Source organism: Bombina bombina, chromosome 7 (assembly GCF_027579735.1).
Source record: "Bombina bombina isolate aBomBom1 chromosome 7, aBomBom1.pri, whole genome shotgun sequence".
Taxonomy (NCBI): domain Eukaryota; kingdom Metazoa; phylum Chordata; class Amphibia; order Anura; family Bombinatoridae; genus Bombina; species Bombina bombina.
Window position 1 is genome coordinate 301,861,872 of NC_069505.1, and position 9,268 is coordinate 301,871,139.

A 9,268-nucleotide genomic window follows, 5' to 3' on the forward strand; every position below is an offset into this window, starting at 1 on the left:
GGAGACCACCAAATATAACTAAATAAAAGCAAAATTACACACAAGAAAATCACTGAATGAGAAAAAGAAAAAACCACTTCATGCAAATGAGATAGATTTGTATAAAGGTGGCTGATTAGAAAAGGATTTAGTTCCTGATTTGGCACCACGCAGAGGAAGTACAGCACATCTCTGGCAGAGAGGAAGAATGTGTTTGTCTAAGGTTTACCAAGATCAAGGTGATCCATACTTCATCAGGTACCTAGATGGGTCCAATGAAACTTCTATATTTGTTCTTACATAGTGCTCACCTATAAGAGTGTATTTTAGTTCCCCATTTGGTTTTGGGCACCATAAATTCCCACAGTCCAGTTTGGTAAACGGCTATTTTATTAACTCTACTCATATAGGAAGGTCATCTGCAGCTTCACCTGTTATAGCCCCCCAAAAAAAAAGAATAGCAAAGACCATTCTGTATTAGAGAATACATAAAACATTTCTAGCCTTATAAAAATGGAAGAAATTACTGTAAAAACGCTCACGGATTGTAGCAGTTGACAGACACACAGACAAATACAAAGACAGAGATAGACAGACAGATACAAATCAAACCTAATATGTAAAGATTCTATTTTGCAAAGCTAACATTTTTTTTTTACATTAAACTATATATACTACAAAACACATTACATACTTATCAATTATAAAAAGAGAACATTAATAGACACTCTTGCCTTTTCCATCATTACCAGATACTTTGTTATATTACAAATATAAGCATAGGTGTAAAAGCTAAAGATGCATTGATATATTTGGGTAATATTTGTGTTAATAATCCTACAGAGTATGGGAATGCCTGGTGCACCTGGTTGTGAGAGTTAATAACTAAATATAGTGGGCATTTAGAAAAAATATTTAAGAGTATAAATGTATTCAGCCCCATTACATTGAACTTTTTTTATGTTTTAAAAACAGATCTAGCAGCAGTATAATAACCAAAAAATAGTTTTGTGAAATAAAAACATTCACTCCCTCTTGCATCACACTACCAAGTGGAAGTCAAGGGTAAATAGATTGTAAATCTTAAGATTACTGTATCCCTTATAGACAGATTTGTTATAAATGCAGATACGTGAGCGTGTTACGCATTAACATATACTGCATAGTGGTCGATATTGATTGTGAACATATCGTCGATATCTCATCATATCTGAAGATTTAGCAGGACCCAGTACATAAGTTGAATACACAGCCAATTACAAGGACTGTAACCTGTAGCTACAAGAGGGAAACTGTTTAGTGTCGGGGGTAAATCTGGGGGGGAATCCCTTGAGTTTTAGGCAAGGACCCTCAAGCCTACGGTCTTCATCTATTCCCGCAGGATCCAAACTGGATTTGTCCTGTGGGTGAACTTTCAACTTCTGAACTCTGCTTTTATTGGAAATATAGGAAGAAAGAGACAGACAGGGAAGGACGCAGACCCTTTCTGCCCCGGGCTCTGTATGATGAGTATTTTCACCTCAACGCCTTCTTCCTATAATTCTACATATTCATCTACCAGACACTATGGGGCAATCCACAGATCTAACCTTCCATGGCTGAATCTCTCTCTATAATGCATTAGGGAATCAAGAAAAAAAAAGTATTATTAAAAGGAACATTCTAATGCACAATGTACACGTGCTAAATAATTAGAGCATGTAACTTTTATATTAATGTTTTTACCTAATTATCTGCTTAACCCCTGTAAAAGGGTTAGACATGTAAGTAGAATATAGCTTAGGAACTGCAAGCACTGCAGCTCAAATATAACACATGGCCAGTGAGCCAATCAAAAGTGTCAGTTGCATATAACTGCCAATCACCAGCTGTAGAGCTTCAATACTTGTTCCTCTCAAATAGAACTTTACCAGTTTGTTTAAGGTCAGGAATGCCAACATGATATGTCTTAGTGAAATACAGCAAGTCATTTTTACTTTAGAATGTCCCTTTTTACATATTTAAAGAAGTGATCACTTTTACAGGCAAATTTAATTTTTCCCCCCTCATTTGGCAGTGACAAATGGGTTTTATTGCCACATTCTCAAAAAAAAAAAAAAAAAAAAAAAATCATTTAGGGCCAGATTTAACTAAGTACGACGGACAGGGGTGGACATATTCGCCTCCGTCCACTCATCTTCACGTCTAGAGGGCAGCAATATGCTGCTCACATTTATCATAGCAGAATATGGCAAGTGTGTAACGCTGCCCCCCTGATTGGACACAAGCAGGTGCTGTCAATATCGCTAGTCAGAAAAGTTGGGGGGGGGGGGGGGGGTTGAGATACACCACGTAAGAGGTGGTGAAGTGGTTTAAGAAGCAGCAGTCTGATGATGGGACACTAAACCCAAATTGTTTCTTTCATGATTCAGATAGAGCATGCAATTTTAAGCAACTTTCTAATTTACTCCTATTATCAATTTTTCTTCGTTCTCTTGCTATCTTTATTTAAAAAGCAGGAATGTGATGCATAGGAGCCGGCCCATTTTTGGTTGAGAACCTGGGTTATGCTTGCTTATTGGTGGGTAAATGTAAGCCTCCAATAAGCAAGCGCTATCCATGGTGCTGAACCTAAAATGGGCTGGCTGCTAAGCTTTACATTCCTGCTTTTAAAATAAAGATAGCAAGAGAACGAAGAAAAATTAATAATAGGAGTAAATTAGGAAGTTGCTTAAAATTTCTGCTTTATCTGAATCATGAAAGAAAAAAAATTGGGTTCAGTGTCCCTTTAACTCTCGTCTGCAGGTTTGCTCACGCAAGCCTGCAGCCGAACCTTTGATAAATCTTGCCCATTTTAAATATTATTGTTTTTATCATACACAGTAAAAAAAACCCACACATATAATGATTATTGTGAGCATGCACAGTAGTTACAGTATTTTCTATATGATAATGGCATAATATTTGCATATTTGACTTTCCATAAGGAAATTATTTATTGGTATATGTATTTTTATCATTCCTAATTTTTCTTTTCTTTTCCAGAATGTAGAAAATGAAAAAGGATCCGTTTTCTTACATTCTCTCTAAAATCAAATGATTTTAACAAATACAAACTTTTTTTTTTAATAGAACAATGCTTCAACTTAACCACTTCACGCCATTAGGACGTTCCATGCCATCCAAACAGCGCTGGGAATGGAACGTCCGAAATTATAAAGCATTTTGCAGCCTCCTCTTTTGATGAACTCAAGATCAGACTGGGGCCGTGCCTAGCAAAAGTAGGCAGTCCCTCATGATCCGATCCCGGCCTTGAAATCACGTGATCGCATCGACGATCACGTGATTTCATTTTTGCAGCAAGTGTTTTCATCGTAACTTTATTCCGATGTTAAAAACTTGATCCAGGCATTAAGGGGTTAAAATTGAGAATATAGAAATCCCACAACAAACAGATATGCATGCATGAACTTTTTACATTTAATTTTTGTACACAAATTAAGAAAAAAATAAATCTATTGGTATGATATTTTGCGTGTAGAGATTGTTTGTGAAAACAAACCACATGGCCATAATATAGACCAAGTTGGTACATTTGGTAATATAAATTCATAACTCTCTGAAACATGGTGACGTGCTCCTACTGTCAAGTATTATTACTATTATCACTTATTTGTATGGTGCCACAAATAATCTGTAGTTCCTGTTCTGTTGAAAACATTTTTTCTTAAAAATATTTTATATAATAATCAGAAGTTACACTAAAATGTTTATATGTCCCAAAATATACACAGCTCAAGCAGCTTTACATATAAGGCACCTAGTTTGTGTCCACGTTCAACTCTCCATAATGACCTATTATCGTATATGACTTTAAAAAAAAAATTAATTCAATGACAAAATACATTAGTCTGTGTTAATTTTTATATTCTCACTAAGAGCCTTATATTCAAAACCTCGCCGGGGGGGGGGGGGGAAAGAAATAACACAAAATCTTAGTTTTTTTTTAGACCTTTTATTGTAATGTAGAAGTCTCTTTTTCACATAAAGAACACAACATAGCAACATAAACATTTCTCAAGATAAAATTTGTAAATTTTATTAAAGGCCTTTCCGTACCGTATTTTATTAAAGGCCTTTCCCAGGACATACTTGAAAACGACAGAAATCTCAATGTATCCTTCCTGGTAAAATATTTTATAAATAACCGTGGAGAGTTCTTGATCATCTCATCTGAGCAGCAAGGCTTTAAATCACTGGTCCGACTTGGAAGAAGAAAAAGGTAAGTATTTCAACAAAAAACGCTGCAATGTAAACTTTTATGAATGAGGGTGCCCCTGTTTTTAATAGTATTTTTAAAAACCGGGCACTCAATTATGAAAATTTACATTCATTTTAAAGGCGCACAAACATACAAGAAATAGACACACAAGTATTTACATTTACAAATTTATTTGAAAAATTAACCCCTTCCTGCTGTAAATAAATACGAAACAAAAATGAAATAACGCAAATGTTAATGCCAACACTCATGATTTCAATGATGGGATCAGGTTAGGGGGGAGTGCCTATGACGCTAGGCACACCCTCCAGCTCACGATCCCATTTAGCAAGTGGCTATGGCTTCAGGACAGCCAAAAGGCTAGGACGTCCCATGCCGTCCTAATGGTCCTAAGCCCAGCACAGTTAGGATGGCATGAAACGTTGTAACGGCAGGAAGGGGTTAAACTACCAAATATATATTAATACTTTTGTTGACTTTCTTTTAGCAGCTTTAAGAGTAGCACATTCATAATAAACAAGCCAATGAAGATAATTTATTGCTGTTCTTGGGCTAATCCGGAATCCTTTTGCCACTTCGGAAGATTTTAAACGCAGATTGTTCTCAACAGATCTTCGAACAGGCTGGTGATACAGAAGCTGATTGGGTGTTTAATGGAAATTAAAATATTACATAATTAGCAATGCCAAATAAATGCTGCATGCAAAGTCAGCCCTCTGGAGACTATATCATCTAAAATACAGTATTTAAAAACCAGATAATTGTGACATCTTATTTGCATTCTCTTCTACTTGTACATTTTTGGTTGTATTTATGTTACTATATATAATTTGTTTGTATGCATATCATATGTTTACCTAAACAATTACTTATGTTGTAAAATCTTTATAAAAAAATAAAAAAATATATATTTAAAAATAAATAAATAATCAGATGAAAATTTAGATTAAAAAAAAAAAAAAAAGGTTATGGTGTCTGTGTGGGAGTTTTGCATCAAGGACTTGAACCTATGTTTTTGTGAGTTGGAACAAAGTAAACTTTGGCATTACCAAAACCTTCTTGCCATGGTATACTTTTTTACCATATTTAACACAGCGTAACAGCACATCCTCTATAAATTATGATAATATGACTTCTTTGGTAACATTTTTGCTTTAGGGGAAGGGTTAGGATTTAGGCTAGGGTTATGATCCCTAAGTAATCTGCATTGCATTTGCAATGTGTTATACTCCTCTCTGATATTTAAGGAGTTTATGTGTTTTCCACCCGGCAGCAATGTGTCCTGTGACTTTAATGAACACTTTGTGCTCATAGTTACAATGTAGCAGAAATATTACACCAGCCAGGAACCCCCTCCATGTTATGTACCCTAGGTCTAGATAGTTAAAAGCACCCAGCCTGTTATATGCACCATCCCCTAACTTGCTATATATCATGTGAGTCAAAATCACCATATATTATAACCACAATATAATTAGCCCCTACACATTATTGCATAGAGAATTAAACAGTCCCTAATATAAATTATAGCTTGCACAGCACCTATCTATCCTAGTGTACTTAACCTGGTATATACTACACTGAGAACACTATAACAACCCAATGACTTGGTAGACACGTAACTACCCCCACCTTTGTATATATTATACTCTCAACAGGTTATCAGTCCTAACCCAAGTATATACAATAATACACCACTCAGTATAAGTGGCCTCCCACCATAATACTCATATAGGATAACTGCTCCAGCCCTAGCATATACATTATACACTATAAGTGGCTTTCAGCCCTTGTACCCATACAGTAAAACTACTCCCCTTACCATGGTACCCAACCAGTCTATCCTAAAAAACTACTCCCCCACCATGGAGTAAACAATATTTTCATACCTAGAGGCAAAACTTTTTTTTTTTTACTTTCTGCAATGAGATTTTTTTTGTGAAAAGTTTTCTGTAGGTCACTTTGAAATTCAATTTTAAATAAGGCAGTTACACTAAAGCGCCAACTAAATTATGTGTTGGTTAACTAGAGAATAAAGCATTTTTTAAAGTTTTATAATATATTGCAGCAGCTGAAAATTACATTGCAAATTAGTTGCAGACAAAAAAAAATACATTTTGTTAAGTTTTTAAAATGTCTCTTGAATAAATGTGTTTCCTTTGCTCTTGGTCTAACTTCAAATGATTATAAGGTAAACATGTAGTAATACAAAAGGTGCATTGCTCACAAGAACATTTTGTATTCAGTAGTCACAGCTTAGCAGACCGGGAAAGACTAAGGGGTGGGGTTGAAAAATCCCAATAAATATGCTGCCCCATATTGACTGTTCTCTTCAAACAGCATATCACTCTGGCTGCACTGTATTAATGGAAACTTACACAGTGCAACCAGAGCACAAGCACTGTTTGAAATGAACAGCCTGATGTGGAACAGCACAAAAAAGTTAAAGAACTAACAGTTCCTGCATGTGTCCTGTTCTTTTTGCAGACATGCTGCATTTTCTGCAATGAAATCTCAAATCACAGCATGTTCTGCCTTGTGGCCTTCACAGTTTAATTGCCCCAAACCTAGCATATAAATCATACAGTATAAGTCGCAGTCCCCCATGATATCCACACAGAATAACTGCCCCCACATAAGTAACCACACGCTACTACATTCTCTGCCAATGAACCCGACCAGCATACTTCCCCAACCATGGTACTCACACAGTACAAATACCATACCATAGTGCTCAACCATCATTGTGCCCCAAACTAGTGCACATTATACCAGTATCAAAGTTTAACACCAACAGTGCTAATATACAACATACACCACACAGTAAAAGTTACACTCAACCATGGTACCCACTCATAATAACTTCCCAACAGTACTAAACCCTCTGCCATGGTGCCCAACCAGTATATTGCTCCAACTCTGGTGTATATTGTACCCTCACATTGTATCTGTGCCAAGCCTAGTATACAATATACAGTATAAGTGGCACTCCACCATGGTACCCAAACAGGATAACTGTCCTCACCCTAGTATCCTCACAGAAAACTACTCGCCCTACCATAGTACCCAACTATTATTTCGCTCCCATCTAGTGCACATTATACCTTCACAGTTTAATACCCACAGTGCTAGTATACAACAACCTACACTACACCATGGTACCCACACAGCATAATTGCCCCCAACCTAGTACTTACACAGTGCTACTCTCCCTACCTATCATAATATCCAAATAGTATATTGCTCCCACCCTGGTATATACTATTAACTTACAGTATAACATCCACAACCCCAATATAAAACATATACCACACTGTATAACTGGCACTTCACCATGGTCACACAGGATAAATGCCCCACACTGTACCCTCATAGTTTAACAGTTTCAGTCCTAGCATACAACATACACCACAGTATAAGTGGCACACTACCCAGGTACTCACCCTGCCCCTTAGTACTCATGCAGCACTTATGCTGGTACAATGATACCCACTGAGTACAGATGCCCATTGCACCCCCCACCCTGGTATCCCAGAGCTCCAGGCAGTTTCCCACTGCCAGGCTGTATCTGGGCTCCTCCTTACCTCCCATCCGTGTGCCCCACACCAGCTTCCCTCCTCCCTCCCGTGTTTTTCTTCTTCTTTCTGTCCCCTTTTCTCCCTCTCTCTCTCTGTTATTTTTTGTGGTGCCTGGATTTGCTTGTTTCTTTCTTGTTGTTTACCCAGCAGGTGGATGTGACGTCAGGGACTTGCAACAGCAAAAAAATAACAAGATGTGAGTCCGCCGGCCCCGGAGTGTGCCCACCACAAAGTGCGAGAGACAAAATAGTGCAAGAGAAGTGAGGGCAGGAGAGGCGAAAGGAGCAGGAGCTGTGCGGCTGCAGCTGTGGTCAGGGTGCCCGGGAGTCGGAGGACGCTGCCCTGCGGAGGGATCTCGCCTTATTTGTTTGCTGGGTTACACTTAAAGGAATAATAATAAAAGTCAGAGTGCTCACCTGGATCCGGAGCGGTGAGTGACAACGGGCGGGGCTGAGGGTGTTTGTCACTTTGTGCTGTCAGGAGTTTGCTGTTGCTCTACTCTTTGCCCTTCTTGTTACTGTTCCACGTGCTCTGAACACTCCCCCCTGCTGGGCACCCACCTGCTGATAGTGACCAGGGTAACTAGGGGTGGCCACTCTCACTGCCCCTCAACTAGTTCTCAGGGGGGCTTACAAGTTATTGACCTAGAGTTATATATCCCTGTGGGGAATTGCAAGTGAGTGTTCCTGGGTCTAGTGAATGTGAATATCTCAGGGTCCCCTGCCAGTGAGTGCCCCGGGGTAGTTTGCAAATAAGTGCACAATAGTGTCTAGTAGGGAGTGTCCCCTGCTAATGTGTCAGGGTCCCCTGCCAGTGAGTGCCCCTGGGTAGTTTGCAAATAAGAAGTGCACAATAGTGTCTAGTAGGGAGTGTCCCCCTGCTAATGTGTCAGGGTCCCCTGCCAGTGAGTGCCCCTGGGTAGTTTGCAAATAAGAAGTGCACAATAGTGTCTAGTAGGGAGTGTCCCCCTGCTAATGTGTCAGGGTCCCCTGCCAGTGAGTGCCTTTGGGTATCTTGTAAATAATGTACAAGAGTATCTAGTGACTGTCCTCTTGCTAATGTCCCAGTGTCTTCTGCCAGTTAGTGCCCCTGTGTAGTCTAGTGAGTGTCTCTCTACTAATGTCCCAGGGTCATCTGCCACTGAGTGCTCCTGGATAGCTTGCAGATAATGTACAAGAGTATGAAGTGAGTGTCCTACTAATGTCCCAAGGTCCCATGTCAGTTAGTGCCACTGGGTAGCTTGCAAATAATGTACAAGAGTATCTAGCAAGTGTCCCCCCTTCTAATGTCACAGGATCCCCTGCCATTCAGTGCCACTGGGTAGTTTGTAAATAAGTGCATCATGTTCCTTAGGGTCCCTTGTCAGTGAGTGCCCCTGGGTAGTTTGTAAATAAGTGCATCATGTTCCTTAGGGTCCCTTGTCAGTGAGTGCCCCTGGGTAGTTTGCAAA

General features: G+C 38.9%; 1 long non-coding RNA gene across 1 annotated transcript; it reads right to left on the reverse strand.

The window, feature by feature from the left end:
• Nucleotides 1–3,953: 3,953 nt before the first annotated feature.
• LOC128666356 (uncharacterized) lies at nt 3,954–8,291 on the reverse strand. Its single transcript, XR_008403234.1, has 2 exons — nt 8,235–8,291; nt 3,954–8,160 (listed from the first exon to the last, which is right to left on the reverse strand). It is a non-coding gene; the product is annotated as an uncharacterized LOC128666356 (long non-coding RNA).
• Nucleotides 8,292–9,268: the final 977 nt, after the last annotated feature.